The sequence below is a fragment of the Xiphias gladius genome, chromosome 4 (genome assembly GCF_016859285.1).
Source record: "Xiphias gladius isolate SHS-SW01 ecotype Sanya breed wild chromosome 4, ASM1685928v1, whole genome shotgun sequence".
Classification (NCBI taxonomy): Eukaryota; Metazoa; Chordata; class Actinopteri; order Istiophoriformes; family Xiphiidae; genus Xiphias; species Xiphias gladius.
This window is the reverse complement of record NC_053403.1, coordinates 3,716,859-3,730,204: the sequence shown is the minus strand read 5'-3', so window position 1 is coordinate 3,730,204 and position 13,346 is coordinate 3,716,859. Positions and strand designations below refer to the sequence as shown.

The 13,346-nt window shown below is 40.8% G+C and overlaps 1 long non-coding RNA gene across 1 annotated transcript; it reads left to right on the top strand.

Moving 5' to 3' along the window:
- The first annotated feature begins 48 nt into the window (after positions 1-48).
- LOC120789278 lies at positions 49-3,624 on the top strand. Its single transcript, XR_005707364.1, has 4 exons — positions 49-77; positions 1,454-1,486; positions 2,848-2,892; positions 3,072-3,624. It is a non-coding gene; the product is annotated as an uncharacterized LOC120789278 (long non-coding RNA).
- The last annotated feature ends 9,722 nt before the right edge of the window (positions 3,625-13,346 follow it).

Sequence of the window (13,346 nt, the reverse complement as noted above, 5' to 3'; positions counted from 1 at the left end):
CATCTGACAGTCATCAAATTCTCTCCTTTTTCCCCCCTCTCAAATTTTAGATAAAGAAAAACAACCACCACAAGCTAGTAAGTGAGAGCGTGAAAGCTATTTACAGTCCAGTCCATGTCCAGTGCCATTCATATCAGGCCACCATAATAATGATGAACGCTTCTGTGAACTCAAATGTGGACGGTGTTGTTTTTCCAGGAGTACTCTTCATCCAAGAGACTCTGTTAGTTCTACTGGAAAAACATTTCAGGCTTGAAAACCTCTTTGGGTCGATCATGTCGCCTGTGGGTTGTTAAGGTCGAGTGAGCTGTTAATGTCGGAGTCATCGGAGCTGCGTGATTCAAGCGTGAATTGGTGTCAAACCGCGTGTTAAAGGGTGTCAGGCACCGCATGTGCTACATATGTGGTGTCTCGGGCGTCTTTTATTGTTGCTTAGGTTTGACATAGAGAACTTTGTTCTCTCCTTTCAGGGAGTAAAAACCGTAATGAAGGCATGCTGTTTGTAGATATGTTAGTTAGTGAAGCCTCAAATCTCTCAGCGTAGCAATGCGCTCCAGGCCTCATCCCTCCAGAAACAGGGGATACGTCGTAAAGCTAGGACCCAGATTCAGCATTCTCCGCTCTGCTTCTGTTTCTGGTGTCTCTGCTCAACCCTCTCTCTTATGAATTCCACTAATTAGCAACTATTTACCAATAATAAGATGCATACTGCTATGGTTTAGTTTTAATGCAGGAAGGGTCTTTTTTGAAGGTCTTACGACTCGGCAAAAAGGTACTTGGGGATTTCTACTGTTTAGCTTGTGATCCTTGCAATGAAAGATAAAATAGTTCTTGATGTGATAACTTTCCAGAGCTATGAAATAAACATCTGAGCAGTATCTTAGTGTCCGATCGACCTTCAGACTCTAGTACTCAACCCTAACCCCTACCAAGCCACAGTCTTTCCCTAACTTTAAACAAGTAAGCAGACAGTAAGCACCTCCATCATGCTTAATCTGGCACAACAAATATTGTTGGAATAACAGATTGACAGTGAAGATTCTGCAGAATGTTTCGCTGATATGTTGAAAAGGAACATAACTCGATCAGTATTACATTTCCCCTAAAGAAATGTGTTGCATGGGGCTGCACACCACAGACCTCCGGTTCGGGTCGGACTATTTTGGGTGCACAGAAGAGTTTATGACAACGTTATCGTGTGACACAAGTGTGAATTGAATTGAACAAACATTTAACATCTAAAATGCCCTGAAGCTTAAATTCCCACCACTTGAACAAACTGATAAAGCCTCTTGGATGAATGGAGAAACATGTTCAAGCCTAAATGAATCCAACTTGGTACTTCTGGATATTCTGTCACCTGATGACTGAAACGACACAGAAACACAGTGATGCCATTAACTGTTGTACTTCTTGACAGTAACGCTTTATACCATATGCTTGTTGTTCATAGAGAATGCAAAGACGGCTTCCCGTAAGGCCTGAGGTATTCAGTTAATTTTCACCGTCTTTCCACTGGTTAACTCAATATGAAGAGACGTCCGCTCCTAATGAGATTAGGAACATAAGAGATTAGAATTTAATGAGATGAGCTGATTTAGACGAGACTCCTTCTTTTGAACTGCCTTGAGTTATGGAAGAGATTATGGCCTGTGATGGATATAGCAATAATAATACTTAGCCGGATTGATTAAATCCATGAACCAAAACCCATTAAATTGGGGTATTAGGGCTCTGTTCTTATTGAGTCATCCAGTGGAGTATCAACACTCCCCCACTGCCCTGAGTGACGCTGCACTTTTCTGTTATCAACGCCGCACACAGTGGCTCCTGTCTACTGGAGTGCAATCAAAAAATTGTTTGACTTCTCTGACCCACGCTGAAATTCATAGGTTGAGTTTGCTGCATTATTTTGGACTCGGGTTGTTTTCAGATGCTTAAACTGGGAAAGCAGGGGAAAACGGACGTCCATGTGTCTGTCAAGATGTTATTTTTTGAGATTTCACTACTTCATGGACGACACCAACCAAGATTCAAAACGATCTCCTTTGTCCACAAAGCAATTCTCAACAGTTCTGTTGAAGGACAACAGCTACATTTTTGAGAGAAACTGACCTTGAACAGTTTTAATGACAAAAGGTCCCATTGCAGATTGATTGAAATAACAACATACCCTCTATAAATCGTAGTTAAAAACAAAAATGAAATTTGAATTCTCCTTCCTTTTTTTGTAAGGAAATATAAACCGTATTGATACAGATATTGCACATCTTTATGTATCTTTCAAAAGAGGATAAAACCGTTTTGGACATGTCTGAGGAAACAGTGTCTAAGCATCGTGGGTGTTTCTATGGCATCAGTTTACCGACAACTGAGAATCCTAACAGTTGCTATTCTTTGTGCATGCTATTCCAACTTGTGCCGAGTCATTGGCAAGCTCCCCGCACTCAGTGTTGTGTTTGTCCCTCATTACAGTCAAAAATGTCCGTCCACCGGAGAACACCAATATACAATAAAGGAGGCACAACCGTCGCAGGAAAAAGAAATTACATTTATGTGCCATATTTCTGTTAATGACAATGACAAGTACACAAATCAAAACAAATGTCAGGGAGGTAACTAAAGCAAAAATGGGTTTTCATTTCAGTAGGAAATATAAAGAGAGAAATCATTCAGAAGAACATCACAGCGTGTTTGTTGAATGAAAACCTTTTTCCCTCTCTTCCTCTTTCCAGGCTGTCCTTCTTCCTTTCCCTCCTGGCATGCGTGTCTCCTCTTTCTTTCTGCCCCACGCACAGTCGCACATGATGCCAAAATCTCGATTTGATTTATTCCTATCTCTTGCAGAAGAGCCCCAAGCGGAGGACAATACTACAGAGAAGAAGAAACCAGGTAAGGGTTACTGAAACCGTTCTCATTGTAAGTGATGGGTAGTTACTGAGGGGAAAATAAGCAATTAAATAGGCCCTAATGACTTTCTTCTCCATCACTATAATCAACCGTTATCCCCTGATTACTTTTATTTTAAACCATCCCATTATCAATCATCTATCTGCTTGCTCTCTTCACAGGCCAGAGATACTTCCAGTGCATTTATGTCCCTGGTAAAAATGCCCAGTACCCCTTGCGACCTTTCACCCCAGCCGTGTCCCCCACCGTGATGTCCCCTGCAATCCGGTCGATGTTGGAGCAGCAGAGAGCGGCCAGGGAGTCGGAGCAATAGGACGACCTGGCCTCCCACGTCGTCGCCGATGGCACCGCACTCCCAGTCCAGCAGGGGGAGTTGTTTGAATCTGTGGCATCCCGAAATTCAAAGGATAGCCTCGGACAGACCGACAGAAAGAAGTGGACAGAACTATTTTGTCTTTAATTTATTTATGTATTTATTTTCTCTCTCTGTGGTTGAGCTCCTGGGGTTTCTGTTGATATTTTCCCCCTCGTGATGATGCTTCGCTGTGTTTTGCTTCACTAGTTGTCACTTCCATGCCTTGCTTGTGTCTTAGATACAATTTAATATCACCGACATCCAAACGAGGAAGCATTTTTGTCAATATTCGTAACTCAATATGATGTACATAATGCATACGTTTATAATTAGGGCTCAGATAAATGTTCGAAACCTTAGCATGTCCTTTTTTTTGTTTATTTTTTCTGTCCACCCCAGGGTACACTCTCTGTGAAATACTTTTTTTTTAAAAATTATTTAAGATTTAAGCCAGAAACAAACATTATTCTCAATAAGAGCCAAATAACTTTTTTTGGTGTATGAGAATTTTTTAAGCCGGGCATCACTTGGAATAGGAAAAACTGGGATAAATAATTTCATAATAAGCACCAATTGGGACAATGTCTTGCATTGAAATGTTAACTGAAAAGTTTACTAAGAAATTATAAAAAAACAAAGAACTTGTATTGGTTTTTATCGTCATTAAAATGCACCTCAGTGGGCATGTTGCATTTTTTTTTTTTTTAACACACAAACCAGTGTAGCAATACATAGCAATTGCACTCATACCCTAAATTATAATTATTGATTGTATCAAAGAACACTGAGTTGGCAAGTTGCAAGTTGCATCTTCTTTTAGCTCCGGTTTTTGATTTTAAATCACCCTCATCAAATTTCACGGTGTTGTAGCCAGAACCTCCCCAGCCCCTGTTTGTTTGTTTTTGCTGCTGAGCTGCATCTGCACCAGATTAGGCATGCAAATGTTGGGGGGGGGGGGTCAAATCCCAGGAGCTCCCACAGTCGATCCCAGCAGCCTCCCTGTCTCTGATCATGAGTGCGGACATCCATCATTCTCATCAACACGTGGCGCATGCTGATGAGCGATGAGCCACGTTCCCAGACTTAATATTAGGCAGGACTGAAGAAGAAGAAAAGCTCATCACCTGCTTCTGCGTCAGACACTATCCAGCTCAACCCTCACTGTAACAATTCACTTTACAATTCACTGTAAATCAAAGGGACTTCAGTTTTCTTTGTTTAAAAAGATACTTGACTCCAGTTAAATGTTGTAAATTATCCTGATATTTTGCTGATTTAACCAGAAATGGCATAATAGACCAATAAAAAATATGGATAATAGGATAAACGATGCAGGTTTAAGTTCATCCAGGAGGCACTGAAAAAATGTGTATAGCTTTTATTAATAGAAAAATGTAATCTAGCGTGGCTTCAGTACACATACCAGAGCTGCCAAAATTAAATTAACCTGGATCCGACTAACAAGCACATTTGAATGAAACAGGCAGCAGAGGGAAAAAGAATGTTTTATTGTCAGTGTTGTAGGATGTAAATATTAGGGAGAGATACTAAATGAGTTATCAAGAAAATGCAAATTTTTATGAGATATGTTCTAATGCCAGGTGTAAATATAGTCCAGGTTCTTGTTTGTGACCGGAAGCAGTGTCTCACATATGGACCGATACAATATTAGAGTGTGGGCTTCCCAAATATGTGTCAGTGATCACAGAGGAATTTGATATCAGCAGCATCAGCAGTGTAACACTGACGTTTAAAGAGTAAGTTTAGCATTTGATGCCGCCGTATTAGATGTAAGAACTTTAGAAAGTTTTCTTCTCTAAAAGTCACTGAAGCCAAGGATTGCAACAAGGCAGCTTTGTATTCTTCTAAATTTGATCTGTATCTTAAAAACTACAGCACAAGTGCAATTAGTACGAATTAGTACCCAAGTACAATTCATGGGCAGTAAGTGTCAGGTCCCAGTGTATTTAAACACGTATGATCTCAGAACTCTTCCAGTGCTATTGTCTTAGACACAAATCCATGCTGTTTTTACTTAGTGTGCTCAGAGACAGGGAATCTGTACTGGGACAACTTTGACGTGACCAACTCACGAGACGCTGTGATGTCCGCTACGGTGGATGAATGTCGTTTGTGTCATGTTCACCGTCAGCTTACTTATCAAGCCTGATACGTCGTATTGTCAGTTACCTCACTTGTCCGTGGCTCGGGTTTTGTACCTTAGCAACAAGGCTGCCTTGTTGTCGCTGCAAAACTCTCGCTGAACATTACCAGCAGTTTGCTACTGTCGTCTTACTGAAACCTGATATGAATAAGAACCAAAAGGGGTTTTCACACCGGGCTTAAACCCGGGATAAGACCCACATTAGCCCCCCATTTACCATTTCTAACTATTGGATCATACACAGCACAGTGTCCATCTGTGCTTTTAGGTCATTTCAGCTAGGTTACGTGATATCGTAGCACAAAACGCTACTGTCGTCCGCGGTTTGAGATTCCTTGCGCACTGATTTATAAGAGTAATGCAACTGCACTGATGTTTGAGGGGTTTCAGTGTACGATTTAAAGTGACGCCTGCTGGCTAATGAGAGGCAAGTTTCCTCCACGCCCATGACCAATAATGAGGAGCTTCTTCCCTTTAGATTAGGTTTTATTAGGCCCGGCTCTTGGGCCATAATACTTCAAACCTATCAGGATGATCCCCACAGAGTCTTAAGGTGTGTTCATAAAGTAACCGTACGTCTGGAAACGAACACACGGAGACGGGTGGGAAAACAACAGAAAGAGCCAGAGTCCTCGGTAAATTTTTTGCCGTCACAGAACCACACGCACAATTTGCTTCATGTTAATTCTGAATGCACCTTTAAAATCACTGGTGTGAATCGGGACTTGCACTAGAGTAATGAAATGTTTGTCGCTCGGTCAAATCTCCGTTAATTGCTTGCTGTTAGCCCCCCCCTCCCCCGACATGTTGACCGTGGGCTCCGATTTTCCAGTGTGAATATTTAGCCAGAGGCTTGACAGTAAAGTCCGAGTTAATAAGTTGGCATGAAACAAGGCCGAGCCCTTAACCTTCTGTCGCTCTGCAGGGTTTAGGTCATCAGGCCAGAGAAATGTGAGTGTGAAGCGCCTTCGTGTTTCATGGCCAAATGAGAGCTGACAGCCATTTGCAGTGGCAACTTACTGAGGGCATGTGGTTGCTAGAATGACAATTTAAAAAGCGGTGTTTAAATTTAGCTCGTTGATGGATGTTTTGTTTTTTCTCGTAATGAATCATAAATTCCAGCAGGCAGATGCAGCACTAGCCTGGTTGTGCCTCTTTGTTGTCTGGATGCCCTAAAAATGAATGTTATTAACAGACATTAGTGACACCATACAGCTGCAGCTACGTGCTGTAATTATGGTTTTAAGTGCTTTAACATGAGTTCAGGTTGGGTAGACTATGATCATAGTCTTCATGAATATTCATGTGAGCCTAAAGGAGGAAATGCCTTGTTTAACTTTGACTACATCCCTAATTACATTGTTTAAATACATGCGTCTGGATGATGCTGTTAAGAGCACGGTTTTTCCTCTGGTGACATACTGCAAGCAGTTGTGAAAAAGTACAGTGTGATTGCGCGAGGCAAAGAATTCACTTGGATGTCATGCCGTCATATTCTTCTTTTACTCCTTTATTCTTTATTTGGTCAGTAGTTTCTCTGAAACCACAGTTACACAAAGACCAGGTCATATTTGTATTTGTTGATCTACATCTTCTCAGCAAGAACATTTTGGGATCGTGGGTCAGTGACATGGGTTGTTTTTTTGTTTTTTTTCTGATCATTTAAAACTTAATCCAGGATTATTATGCTGTTTAATGCTCTAAAATCACTACTTTGAACAGCCTCTTACTAACCAAGTACCCAACCAAGCCACGTGCCATTGAAGGCTCCCTGTGGAGATTTGGTGGCGCTGAAGTCCTCCAACTTTAACGACCATAAAGGTCTTTTGTACCTACCCTCGGATTCGACCTATAGGACCGTACCGCCTGCACCTGTACCAGGCCGTTGCCGTCATTGTAACGACAATGACGTGACCGTTTCAAGGTTGTGAAACAGTCACGGTTTGGTTAGGTTTAGGCACAAAAACCACTCAGTTAGATTCAGTAAAAGATCAGAGTTTAGGTTAAAATAATTATTTCCTTAAGGTTAGAGGACCTTCGTTGTGGGACGGTCATGGATAAAAGAAACAATGCCGACGGTTTCACGCAGTCTCACACGGGAAAACCAAGACTCAAACAGGACGAGGGTCTCATTATTTGTGTCCTGTTAACATGCGCACAAAAATGGACAGTCAAGCCATGAGCATGGGGGTGAAGAGATTCATATGTTGATGACTTCAGCGAACTATAATGCAAGCTGATGCAAGCTGCCGTAAAACTCAAATACGGTTTAGCCAGCGGCACGGGCATTTAGCTCAACAACTGGCCATGTCTGTTACATGAAAGGAGCAAGAACAGCTGCATGACATCCCTCGATTTGCACCGGTAAAGCTTAATGAACATGTTTTATTTCATTTGTTTAATCCATACACAAACCAAAAGTGCAAAAATGACACTTTGCGGTTTTATTATCCGGGGGTTTATGTGCTGGACTGCTGGACTGGACCAACAAGACTCCGGGAAGATACCGCCCCAGGTGGCTTGTACGGATTAAACGAACGAGATATAGCATGTAAATTAGTGAGCGTTAGGGACGCTGGTAGGCAGCTGCTGTTCCCTTTTCGACAGAGCCGCGCTAGCTGTTTCCCCCTGTTTGCAGGATTTATGCTAAGCTAAGCTAAGCAGCTGCTGGCTGTGTCTGTCTATTTTACAGACCGACGTGAGAGTGGTATCAGTCGTCTCCTCTAACTCTCGGCAAGAAAGGGGAAAAGTGTATTTCCCACAACGACAAACTACTCCTTTGATACACAAATCAATCAAAATACGATGGCGTTATTTAAAGTTGTGCCGATTTGCGGCGAACGTGATGTCACGTACACAGAACTGGATGTGACATCTTTGTTACGGTCAGTGTAACTGTTAAACACGATGTAAACGAACAAAAATCTAATGCATAAGACCGACTTAGGCTCGAAGGTTTGCAGTGAAGGTAGCGGCTGAGCTCAACATGCAATTCAAAGCGATGAACGGACTCTAAAACTATATAAAACTCAGCTCAACTTTGCTACATTCATCCACTAAGAAGTTAAAAGTCACTGGGGACGATGATGACCGTGTTGTAATTGCGGCAGTGGGAGTGGATTAATTGCCGGAGGTGGGGGCTGTATTAATGTTGTTTTTGAAGCAATTTTATCCACTGAACAAATATGGTTTGAGGTTGTTTGGTTTCTTTTAGAAGGGTCACTTATTTTGTTAATGATTTCTTATGTAATATGCATGATGGTGTAATTTAAACAAAGACAGCAACACATTTTTGAGGTGCAGCGTCACTCCATAGTGTAAAATACACATAAACCAGCAGGCAGTCAGACACTGTATAGAGACTGTAGATCATAGCTTATTTTATCTGTTGCCATCTGGAGACTGTTCACTTGGTTGGGTGTCGCGCTGAAAGAGATAAAAACAAAAGTATACACTGGTTTGCCGGAAGAACTGTGCCTTTGTTTTGAGAGGACATTTTTTTGTGCGTTGTTTTCATTTGGCGTCGTCAGAATGGAACCTTTGGCACTCACTTCAACTATGTTTCATAAAGACACAGTATAAAACTACCTGTTTCATGTATCATAAAGCAGAGATGTATAATGTCATCATGTGATAAGACTCGCGAACTGACTCAGTTGCATTTTAGGAGCCCATTAAATGTCACCAGTGACATTTCAGGCTGCGAAAATGGCATTTCAGGGACAGTTCTGAGAATGTCTGCTGTGCAATATGTAAAATCACCGCAATGCAGTTTTCGAGTCGTAATTCGAATAAATATATGCAGATGTTTGTGACGTCATTACTGTGTTTTTCTCTTCTAAAGCCTAGAGCACATTTAGTGGGCTGATGTCAGAACGACAGAAAATGTTTTTCCAAAAAAAAATGAAACACTGCATGTAGACTGTACATGCTCATTTACCTTGCTTAGTGTGGAGGATACATTATTGCTGCCTGGATTCAAGTTTAATAACATAAGAATGAAAATGCTGAGTGCATCCATTAGCGTTTTTAAATCAGATCTTGCCTACAGTTAAATATATATATATATATATGTATTTATCAGAAAAGCAAACACTGAGGTGAAGCCTGAGACAGGATTTAAACCTTGGTCCCTGGTGTTCGAGGCAAGCGCACTTAATGACCTGCCAACCACCTCCTCATACTCACTGATTACCTGCTGTGAAACAAAACGCTGCTAATGAGCATGCTCTGGGCAGCAACACATTTATTCCAAAACATATTAGCGAGTGGAAATAAATTCATATGAATGTAGCCGTTGTACATAAATTAAACCGATGTTTGAGCGAATGGCTCTAAATGTTTAGGACAACAAACACGACAAAGCATCTCCTGCTGTTTGACATTGTGCCTTCAGCCGCAGGGAATGGTGGCACAGTGACTTCAGCGGTTGTGTTTTAACTCTAAAAGGTTTCGTATCTGAACATATGGTCTTAGAATTACTTCAGCGTTACCGAACAAAATCTCTTAGGTGCCCTTTTGATTACGACATCCTCCACTTTCATGTCACTGATTGAATGGTCTGCTCTGCCGTCGCTTACGCCGCCAGGTGTTTTCCTCTGCGCGGCCAAAATTTCCACTTTCAGTTCTGACCCAGAGATCTCGTGTTGGCAGACATGACAGGGGAAACCCCACATTTGGTCACAACCTCTGGAATGACAGGGGACTCTGTCGTATGATTGACGGGTAGGTTTTAATGTTTTGGTTTAATTGGTTTTTGTTTTTTGTTTTTTTCCAGTTTATGCTTGAGATATTTTCTAATTGTGGAACAGAAAACAACAGGTGGCTATAAATTTACTTAACAGTGAAAACTAATCAGAAGTTTTAAAATGTCAGAAGCAGTTTACACACATATTATACATTATATAGCTGCTCAAGTGTCTTGTTTTTTGGTTTTTTTCCCCACTTAAGGGAAAGTGTAGTGAAGCACCATCTTTCAGTCTAAGTGAGCGCGCTAAAATGTTGTTCACGGAAACTCTGCATTTCTGGTAAATTTTCTTTGTTGGCTCCTGCCTCGCTCCCAGGGATTATACCTTGGTCTTGATTTGCCGATTCCCTGCAGCTGCGACGGGGTCCAACACAGGCAGCGTTACGTCTCGAGCGCCACTGTTAAAGAATTAAGGCGTTCCGACAAGCCTTAAGAAACAGGAACAAGAGAAATGTGACCAGTGAGAAATTCCTCGTGTGTCCATATTTATTTTGCTCTTTTTACATAATGCATGTCAGCAAATCGTCTTTGAGAACATTTATACATTTAACACCTGCAGACTGAACAGTTTTTGCTCCTATAATATACCGGCTTTCCATAATGACGTCACAATTCAGTTTTGGAATTTGGTCTTCCTACAGCTCCTACTGCAACTATACAATCATAGAACAGTGAGATTAAAATTAATAAATATATCACAACTGAGTTATGCATTCATTATCATAAAATGATCAATCAATAAAAAGCGTCATTCAGTGTCCAGATCTTCAAAGCACAAATACTTAATGATTAGAAACAATACATTAGATTTTTAATTGAAGAGGTGGCTTTGGCTGAGATAAATGAAACATTAGTCAAAGTCAGTGAGAAATGAATCTTCTTAGTCTAATCTTCTACAAGAAAAATAAAAATCATCATAAAGACTGAAGTACACTGACAAAGCTCGTGATGGAGAGTTCCACTCCAACACGATGCATTATTGTTAAGAAAGGCGCTTGAAAATAATCAGAAAATCAGATAAACACGATTAATCATTTAATTCTTTTCATGTCAGAAATCATGTGCAGAGCTGGCAGTTTTTAAAGGACCAGTGTGTGGGATTTAGCGGCATCTAGTGGTGAGGTTGCACACTCCAGCCAACTGAGTGCCCCTCCCCTCACCCCTCCCTTTCCGAGCATGGAGGAGAACATACGGGTGGCGTTCAGGCGACGTAAAGAACAACGCCAAAAGGCGCCCTCTAGAGCCAGCGATTGGTTTGTCCGTTCTGGGCTTCTGTAGTAACATGGTGGTGCAACATGGCGGGCTCCGTGGACGAGGACCCGCTCCCTCTCGAGATACGAAGGGCTCATTCAAGGCCGACGAAAACACAACGATTCTTTTTTTCAGGTGACCAATGAAAACAAAATAATGAATATTATGTTCCATTGCTGCCAGTAAATTCCCCCTGAATCCTACACACTGGCCCTTTAATCTCCTCTCTTTGGACCAAAACTCTTCATGTGAACATTTAATCACTATCTGGTCTACACGGTGCATGTCTCGTCATCGCTGACAGTTCTAGTAACTGTTAACTGGAAAAACGAAGTTACTGTATCTTAGCCAGTAAAGTTAAGGTTGCCTTTCAAACTCCTAGGCACAGAAAAGCAGAGGACATTTACGTCACTGAAACCAGACATTTAGGTCGACTTTTTCCCTTTTTAGAACCATCTAGTGTCAAACGTTATAAACTAGATGAATGCAAACAATGCTCGTATTCCATTTCTATGACCGATAGCACTGTCCTCTCCTCACAAATTTCGCCATTCATTGTCTATTTTTCAAACGGGGATTTAACTTTTGTCCTCACTTGAAGAAATGCTTTCTTTTTTTTTTTGTTTAGTTTTTTTTTTTTTTTTTTTTTTTTTAATCACAAATATCTCGTGACCCTCATTTTGCACCATCATGGAGGTCTACCAGTGGATTACTGTAGTTGTTAAAAGGTAACATGTAAACATACCGAGATAAAGTCAAAATGAATAATGTGATTATACTTAAAAAAACAAAACCAAAAAAAACCCAACCTTTTCAAATGCTGTTTTTTAGTTAGCGTGACTAGTCGTGTGTTAAAGAGCATGCACATCCAAAAAGCAATCACCAGGTCCTAGAGGAAAAATAAAGTCTACTCACTTTTCACAAAATGGATTTGCGAGCACTGCTTACGGTGAATTGCAAATGTTTGTCGCTCGCAAACTCCTGATAAATTTGTCCTTCGGGGCTCTTGCGTGCTCATGCATGGTTTGCATGTAAGGCTTTTGTTCTGATTAGCAAAGCAAGTTGAAATTCTTCCTATTTTTGCATTGGAGAATTACAGCGAGCAGGCTTTACTTTTCCTTTCTTTTAGAATGGGCGTGCAAAATTGATGTGTTTACAATAATTTATGTTAGCTCACAATAACCTGACGTTATGAAAAGACAAACCAATTCTAAGTGAAAGGATGCACAGTCCCCACTCTAAACCCAGCAGAGAAATGAATTACTTATGTTCGGCTTTGTTGAGATGGTTAAATCAAAACTTTGAGAAAAACCGCGGAGGACCTCCAGGATGGCTTCCTGAGTGGTTTTTAAATGTGAAAGCCATCTATACCGGTCTGTTACAGTTGAGTGTCTGAAATGTATTCATCAATACTTTGATCCAAAGTCAGCAGGAGAGACATAACAACAACACGGAAATAACATTCAAAATGCTGAATTTCTTAAATAAAAACAGATTCTAACTTCATAATTCTTTACAGTTCATACAACATATGCCAATCTGCCCCTGCGTAATAAACAAGGTAGATAGCAATTTCAATAAAATACTGACCAAAAAAGAAACATTTAAAAAATCTTAAATGTGTGGTAAAGCACAAAGCATCACCGGATAAAGTATATCTGTAATAAAATTAAAAATCTTCACCTGTGTCCTCGCACTGTGTTTCCTTTCCTCTACATACAATACGTTTCACAACAGAACAAAGCAGCCTCCGACACTTCAACCTTAAAAATGATCCTGCACGACGTTCGGAGTGAGATTCAGATAAACTCAGTTTTGCTATATTCAAGCAGTGTACAGATGTTTATTACATGTAAACTTTATATCCTAACAACTGGAAGCATCTACAGTGGCTGTGTGAGTGTGTGTTTCCCTGTATA